Here is a 10,458-nt window from a genome sequence, read left to right as displayed (position 1 = left end):
AATTTATTGTGATTTATTGTATTTATTTGATTTGCTGTAATTTATTGAGCCATATTCATTTATACATCTGAATTTTTTAAGGGTGTAAAATATAATAATATCTATGATGTAATCCAGATAAGTTAACGATGAGATACAAATAAAAAAAAAAAATGCTTTCAGTATAACATTATATTATATGTGTATAAAAAAATCAATAATATATTATTCTTTTTGAATTTACATACTTCGAAACCAATAATAATAATAAAACTTTTTGAAAAATGCACTTATTATTAGTTTCAGTTATATTATTTGCGTGAACTATTATTTTGTATAGTTAGGTACACAAATCATTTCAAACAGTCAATATTAAAAAAATCAGTAGACTTATATACAATTTTGAACATCTATTATACGCATATTATATACAGAATTGTCACTACAGTAGTCTCCAGTCTCCATACTCATTACAAACTCAATAATTGCAACTCATTTACTAAAAAATATTTTATGTAAGCATCATATATTAATAATATATTATAATATTTATACACGTTTTAAATCGCTGATGTTTTTGGATACAATTATTACATTATCATATGAAAATGCCTGTTATTAAGTCGATGACAGTTGAACATTTTGACAAATTAAATTTTATGAAATATAATAAAAAAAAAAATCTTAATTTTGTACCACCTTGCAAAAAGAATTCCACAAACGCGAATCATTGCAGCGTACAATTTTACGCTCGTGTAGATTAATAAAAATGGTATACAGATGTTATTATCGTCCAAACTCCAGAGTAATGAAATAACGATATAGGTACCTATATATATACCAACACTAATGTAAGTAATAACACTGCACAATACATATATATATATTTACAAATTGAACAGTTGGTTTGAACTTTTGAAATATTCGTTTGTAAGAATGAAATATTTGTCAGCATTCCACGTCTATATTTATATATACCTATATACCTACTTAATAATTATTTTTTTATTTTTGAGTCAAAACGTTACTTAAAGAAAATAACATCGTGCAAACGAAAAACGCATTTGTGTATTATAATAGTACCTATACATAATAATACTTATGTTTTATCATTCGCTTTTGTTCCGTTCGACTCGTAATACTATTAAATGTCTATTTGAAAGGAAAAAACACAATAGATTCGATATGTAAAAATATTATTTTGAATTATGACCAATTGAATGATGCATAATGTAGTATCGTATATATAGTTGTGCATAGTTTAATGCGTTTGCGCGTCAAATCGATTTAATATAAAACACGCGTGTGGACGAATACGGCGAGAAATAATAATATATAAGTATATATATTATTATACTATATGATAATAATATATACACTATTACATGGCGCAATAGGTCAAACGCGTTGAACTGCAGTGTTACGCAGACCAATAAAGGCACTGAAATGCAATATAATAATATTGTAATATTGTACTTATGGCCGATAAAAAATATGACCGGATGGAAGGAAACAATGTGTGTTGTTCGGACTACGAGTTTTTTTTTACAGTATTATAATATTATATGTATGCGATAAAAATGGAAAGCCCATACAATAAGCGTATTATAATACTAATTTGATACACGGCAAATGATAATAATTATTTAATACATATATTATAATACATAGTATACATTATGTGCTATGCCGTTAAAAGTCAAACTATAGAAGGAAAGGTAACATTTTAAGACACATAATATATACTATAATATATTATTATATAGTAGCTAATATTTTAACTCATCCTATAATGAAAAGAAAAATAACACACAATCATAATCAACTTATTACAGTTATAATATATAAATATAAATATTATATTATAAATTATAATATTTTTTATACCTACCTATACTAGGTAATAAACATAATACAGTCATTGTTACATCAGTATTAATTATAAGCGCACACGGCGTACATATTGTTTAACAATTATATAAATAGAATATTACATAATGAAAAACTATAATTTTTCTGAACATTCATTTCATTTGATATTATTCTCTTTGAAATATTCTTTTTTTTATAATTTTGCGATTTAAAAAATTGTATAATAATAAAAAAAAAAAATTACATAATATCTGAAGTTAGTTCGCAATAATATAATATAAGATAAATAAAGTACACAATATTGATTTTGAGTCACACATGGCTTAAGACATTCGTGTGTATTTAAATAGTCCACTAAATGTATAAAGTGACTAAGTGCGAATATTGCTATAGCTATTAAACCATACGAAATAGAAGAATGTTTATCATTATATTAGATACCTGACACGTCATATCATTATTACAATTCGCGGTTTTATATAAATATTTTATACGTAGGTGAAGTATACTTCATAAAACACTTAATTTTTACTAGTATTTAAATTTTAAACAGTTTAATAATATATAGATTTTTAATTGTTTTAAAAAGTTCAGTAATGCGTTTCATTATAGTCATAATATTACACGAGTATGCATAATATTAAATGAGCTTAAACTCATCAAACGACTTTTGGACGTGACTTTGACATTAGCATTCATCATATTGGTAATATAATTTCATACAGTTGTAAAATATTATAATATAGCGTATATTGACAACAAATTTCGCATCAATAGCATTAATAACATAATACAAAATAATAATATAATATACAATTCTGCAGCTGACATTACGATATATAATAATGCAATGGTACAATAATAATATTTAACAGTTATAGATTCAAAATTAAAATAACATTGTTATTCAGTATTTCAATGAGCAAAGAGGACGCCTCAATATGCTCTACTGCGTGGTTGTACATATCGACATTAAAAATATTTTCACCAAATTTCACACGTGCACATAAAACATATGAGGAAAGAGAAAATTCTAAACTTCCGGCACCACTGACCGAGTCGTTCAATCATCAATCAAGACTTTATGAATCTATAATTTCGCTGTCACCATAATATTTACCATCACCTCCGATTTTCAGTGAACAAAACCTTAATACATCTTAATTGTTCGAATTTTTATCCATTTTTGTATGCAATCCATATCGTAATGCATTTATATTTATGTACAATATAACGCATGTAAATCTCTCAATGGCCACAGCTTCCGAGGGTTATTAAAAATAACAACAATAATAATTATTACGAACAACTATAAATATAAATAGAATAATCTTATAGATCATATACGTATAATATTGATGCCTGGCATTCTATATAGCTGCTGTGAAACAAAAATATGCGCGCGTTGGCCGGCTTTAATTTTAATTGGGTTTCAGACACGCCAGAAAATGATGAGTTGGCAAAAACACCATTATTATATTATTATTACTATCGGGTCCGCAGGTACGAAAAACAAAAAAAAAACTATTATACAAAAGCTATTCGGCAGTATGTCGTATGTATATACTATTAGATGTATTATAATTTATAATATATATATAGGTATATAAATAGGCGACCACCAATGGACGCGCGTTGGAGGCCCAAGTCCATACCGGTAAACGCATTGAGAAGAGCTATATTAGTACAATGAGGGGCGATCTCAATGACCACAGAGACAATGGGCGAGTCTAGAGAGATCAGAGTGTAAACATAATATATATGTATACGCGAGATGATAATATATACGCGCGAGAATGAAAAAGAAAAAAAAACAAAAACAATAGCGCACTAAAGCGTCATAAAAACTAATCTCTTGGTCAGGGTCGTTAATCATCATTGTCCAAGTGCGTTTTGACACCATAATTTTATCGAAATAATCACAATAATAATATTGGCCTATAATATTGTATTATTCATATTATTATTATTATAGGTTTATTTTTTATTATTATTATTATTCTATGGTTATTATTACAACTTTGTTTATAAAGCAGTGAATTATATGCCGTCTCGATGTATTATGACTAATAATAATATAACATGGACCTACCTCATTGTTTAAATTTTTTTTTTTGTTTTTTTAGTCTTTTAAGTATATAATATATTATATATTCAAAAAAATATGACTTATTTTTATTGTTTATATTTAGATTTTTTACGAACGTTTTATGACAACTAATATTTTTAATGTCATAATTTACAGAACCATATTATTTTTTTTTTTTTGAATATTGATATAAAAATATCGAATATTAAGTAAACAGATTTTTACTATAATATATATAACCATCGTTTGAACTTTAGGGAAGTAGGGAATTTATACCACTACTTTTTGGAATAGCGCTTATAATTTTATTAAACTTTATTATGTACAAATGTACAATTATTAATAAAAAAAAAAATGATATTTGAATATCCAATCGTTTAGAAAAATACCTTTCCTGTTCTATATATAAAATTTAAAATAAATAATAAGTTGTCGTTAAAAACAATAAAAACCTAAAAGTCCCATGATAAAAAGAATCGTTCAAAACAAAAATTGTTTATATAAAAATGTTCCTATTAATAGGTACTTAAAACAACGTAGAAATATTTTATTCACAGACAAAAAATATCTAATCTAGCTAGTTAAATAAATAATGAATTTGCGCCCTATTTCTGAATATTATATATAAATAGAATATGTAATATATCACACGTAATTATTATGATAAGTCTGTAGAAAACGATTATAATTATTATGTTACACCACCACGGTAATAACGGTTAAACAATACCCAATATATTATATGATTATTACAATCTATATATAATATTCTATAATAATAACAATAATCGCGCTCGCGCAAATCCGTTTCAATTTATCCCACACACCACACACTTTATTATAATAATATACATAAAGCAGGTACCTTAAATGAAATATAATATAATGTACATTAATGTATACAGTTATTTTTTTACGGTTTTTTTTTTGTTTGTACCCCGTGTCGGTTGATACCTATACGGTTGATACTGTTTTGACGTGTATGCGGTAGCGCATACGGTACACATTTTTGACGAGAAAAAAAATTTACATCCGGTGTGACTCGTGAGCACACAGCACGAGCATACACATGCCTGCGCATTTTTAAGGACCGCCCGCGTAAATCGAGTCGCGCCGTGTACGCGCACATCTCGCCGACGATAAGTACCTTACCTATATATTATAATATATTATATTATGTGACGAGACGACGGCGTCTATGATTTTTTTTCTTTTCTCAAAACGATAAGCTATGTATATAATACGTATAAATGGGTGAACTACATTTATACGCAGTACGGTAATAATAATTGTGTGTACATTATTATTCGTCGCGCGTGCGACGATGATGAGGTGAAATCGCGTTTTATCGAACTGTTATAACTATATTAAGATACATTATTGTACTTATCGCTGGTACAGCTGGTAACGCGCTACGGATTGGCTGCTGCAGGAAATTAGACTTTCGCGAGATTTCGTTTTCTTTTAATTATAATTATTATTATTATTATTATTATCTTTATTATTTCGTCCGTCGTAGCAGTATACCTAAGGTAAATAATATACTGCAGTCTCCTTTATGTAGGTACATTATACACCGTGTATATAATATAGCCGCAGTTAGCTATATATACCTAAAAATACGCGTAGAACAAAACTATATACATATATATTATAGTTGTATACGTCCGTTGTGTCGGTTATTCGTTACCACGGTTACCGACAATATTAGCCGGTATACCTATTATGTGTAACATCATTGTTGGTTTCTTTTGCTCAATCCGCACGGCGATGTCGGGAGAGGGCGAGGACAAGCAGGGCTTCCTGCACGAAACTTTATTACAAATGTTCCTTGGATTTATTGCTTCGAAGTCGACTAGGTATATATATATTTATACATATTATAATGAAGGTCTTTCTCCTCTACCCTCTCTTCAACTACCTAATTTATAAACACAACGTTTGCGTCGCTGCCGCATACATAATTGTTTACGAATTACTATAATGCACACTGCACATTAGTCCGAAGGGTAAAACTTAACACTATTACTATATACACGAATATATTTACTAATATTACAAAATAATTATTTAAAAATTAATAGAACAATGACAATAAAGCAGTGTATTATAATAGTTATTGTTTTGGCCATCACTACTATTACGCGCGTGGTGTGTGTTACCTCGCAGTATTAAACATATTATATTTTAAGATGATTCTTGGTACGCGTCTCGTTAAAAACCGAAAAGGGGGACATTTTCATCATCGCGTCCCATATTGCACAACTCAACGAAACACTTTTTTTTTACCGCGTTATACAAATCCATATAATTCCATTTCTTTCCGACTTTTTGATTTAAACATATTATAAAATGAGAAAAACCGGATTTAATTTAAAAAACGGCGATTATTTTTATGGACTACTTAAATTTAAGATATTACATAATATAATATATCTGTTTAGGATTTTCAGTAGTCAATCACGGCACGGGTATTTTTTAGAAATTGTATAGCATATACATATAACATATGTATATAATGTGCTATACTGTATATATAGTCTATATAGCCACCTTTCGCTGTAATATGCGCTGTATGTATACAATTTAATGTCAACTCGACACGTTATACGCGTATATATATTAGCCATTGAATTCGATTGTTGGCCAATAATAATAATATATTATAATAAATCATACAAATTAATATAATACAGTGACCCAAACGCATACGTATACGTATACTAAAACGCTGGTTATGCAACGCGCACAGTCAATGCATTTTCGACTCATTTAAATTGCGTAGGTACATATATATTGCAGCTATAAGTAGAAACCAGGAAGTTTACACGTTCACTATCACCGAGTATATATAATATATTATATAGTGTAAAAGCCTTTTTGTATTGCTATTTGTTTGTTGTCTCTAACCGTTTATCGACTACGACAAATTATATTTTGTTTGCAGTAACGTGCGCTGCTTGCCTATACGTAAATGTATTGTAATATATTATGTATATATATATATATATATATATATATATATATCCGTAGTTCTGTACCTATTGTGTGTACTTACAATACATGCAAATATAATGCGACCACCACGGTCGCCGGCAGACGTTTTATTTTATTATTATATTGTTCGCACGCGATTAGATACGAATTCAAACATTTCTAATCGACATTTATTTACCGAACGATGCAATAAAATAATAGTAAATACCTTACTCGTAGAAAAAATTGTCCCATATATTGTAATGTGTATGTGTAAGTCATAAAAAAATATATACGTAAAGTTTATGCATGAACAAATTTAACACTTTTTTTTACTCCTGTTTTTTTCATATATAACAATATAACTTTTAATACCTGTATGGCTGTATATTCATCGACCACTTGTTTATGCATTAAATAATAACGTACATATTGCATTGGTAAACGAATAACAGTAAACAAACATAATTAATGGACAAAAATTAAAATTCACAATATCTCGATAAAAAAAAAAAAAAAAAAAAAAAAAAAAACAGAAAACTTGATCACGTATAATACCTATCTATAAATAATTACGCATTTAACGTACCTTTATATTTGACTACCTCCAATAATGCAGATACTATTTAAAATTTTAATCAAACTTACATTCTTGTATTATTCGATTACACCACGTAATACGGATAACTATATACGCGTAAACATGCAGATATGAAAATCTGATATGCGTATTATACATACTGCATGCAGGTGCCAAGTACACAAAATGATGTGTTATAATAATAATGTTGTACATATTTTTTGATAACTACATAGTTATAATTTATAAATTTATAATAATATTACATAATAAATTGTTTAATAAAGTAGCCTAGGTATATCTACGATGAGCGGTGGATTAGCCTCGTGTTTCTCAGAGTAATTTATAATTTATTTTTATTAACACAATATAAGTATTTAATTTTTATTTGAAATACGGCAAATTACATTATTACTTAATATTTTTAACTTCTGTCAAATATGTCATATCTGTCATATTATAAGAGCGCATTTATATTTAGTATAGGTATAGGTTATGTAAAAAAATATTGCTGATTAAAAAAAAATCTACAAACAAATTTTAATAAGACAATATAGGTAATAACCTATATATATATATATACCATATACATTATATATATATTATTATAGTATTATAATATATCTTATAGGTAATACGGGCTACGGCTTGTACCTATAATTTCATTATATTCTAAAATCGAAATGATTATTATATAATATGTTTATATAAAATATTTATATGCGTAAATTAATGTATACAATAAATTCATAGTGAATAAAATAATTATTATAAAACAAATAAAAATGTTTTTCAAATTACAATTAATTTTTAAAATGAAATTTAAATTTCAAAATGCTTATACTGTATAATACCTGCTATTACTAATTTCAATATAATTAACTTAAATTTTATGTTGTTTCTATTATACTGATACACACGATCTATACAGTTTGAACCCTTTTTAGTAACATTTTCAAGAAAACCAGAAAAACATTTTAATACAAATATATTGTATATATTATTCATGGTATATATAATAATAATATATAATATAATATCTGCTAGCGTATATATATTATATATTATAAACGTATATACCTAATATGTGTGCATAATGATGAAAAAAAAATTAATGTTATTCATTTGAAATATAATCAATGTTAAGCTGCATGAATAATGTGTAGGTGGTGTACCTATTATAAAATATTAAAAAAATTATACTTAATACTAATTAACATAGAAGATTTAGTTACTTATACTGCACATAAAAACTTAAGAAATAACCTATATGTATATAATATATACATTTTAATTTTGTTTTACATGCATATATAAGTATATAATATATTATATACTATACACCTATAGGCTATAGGTATATATATCACACATATAAGTGAAACTAATATTTTTATTACTGAGACAAAATAATATAAACCAATATAGCATTTGAAAAATTTAGCTATACATAAATCTTTTGTTTTAATACTATAAAAGCTGTGTTGCATATAATATATATGTATATCGCTTCTCGAGAAATTGAAAATATTGGAACCTATATAGGTATATTATAAATTATAATATAACATATAGGACATAGTAATTATTATATTTATACGACACATATTATTTCTTAGATATATTTTTTGCTTTTCACCTGTAAAAAATATTGTAGTACTTATAATAATAATAATACTCTTCGCCTCATAATATATATAATTATATTATCCCACGAATTTTTAATTTTGCAATATGATCGCATCATTTCTATATATTTTATTAGGGACGATTAGAGTTCAATAACTTATAATAATAATTATGTTATTCGAAGATAAATTACAATTTTAAATATTTGATTAAGTTTTTTAATTAATGAAGTATATATAGATAAATATTGTTGAATTAAACGTATTTCGACTTCTTATAATTTTTAAATTGTTATTCTTATTTAAATAAAACAGAATTATATGTATATATACCTATTACAAGTTTGCAGTAAAACACAGACCCGCGACCTTTTTATTTTTGATAACTGCGTAGACCTATGTCCTATAATTTACAAAAAAAGAAAATTTATATAATGCTTATTAGGGTTGCAAGTTCGGTTAACTTATAATGTGATATGATAATTATATGTCGTATAGGTAAGTAGCCTGGCCACTACATATTGTAAAGGTTTCAAAACATCAAATTTGAATTTATTTTGTATATTATTTTGAAATTTAATTTGTGTAGGTATATAATACATAATAAATATATAAATAAATATTATATCTATATGCACGCACTTTCATCTATTTCCCTATACTTCTAAGTGTATACACTATGCATATATGCATAATAAATAAATGCATAAAATAGTTTTCGTTATAATATATATCAAGTAGATATATTGGTCCTCATCTATATTGATATAATATATAGGTACCTACTGCATATTAAAAATAGCAATTTAAGTGATATCTATAATAGGTGTAACACATTTATATTAATATACTTAAATTGATGTATTAACATTGACTAATGCATTAGTAATATTTCAAGTGGTCTATATATTTCACAAGTAATAATATTATATGCATTTATTACAATGTGTATACCTAAAAGTTTTTCAATAGGTATATAATATCATGATAACATTACAACAAAATACCACGAACAATAATGACGCGTTTTCTGATCGCAAGAAACGTGCTGAACGTAATAATAATAATAATATTGTTTATAATATGATATAATATATATACCGCGGAGACTTGCACGATCTAATAATCTAATAAAAATAATACATTTAATACATATATATGTAAGTATATAACCATTGCGAGTGGAGTATATTATATTGAAAAAAAATCGCGTGCGACCAGAAAATGGCGACGGCGGTAGCGCGGGCGTGTGGAAAAGGGTTGAAACAATCGCGTGCGTATGATATGCCGCGACGGCCGGTCGGGCAGCCGCCGCGGTAGTTCGTACACGAGCG

Source organism: Rhopalosiphum padi, chromosome 1, assembly GCF_020882245.1.
Source record: "Rhopalosiphum padi isolate XX-2018 chromosome 1, ASM2088224v1, whole genome shotgun sequence".
Classification (NCBI taxonomy): Eukaryota; Metazoa; Arthropoda; class Insecta; order Hemiptera; family Aphididae; genus Rhopalosiphum; species Rhopalosiphum padi.
This window is presented reverse-complemented; position numbering follows the sequence as displayed.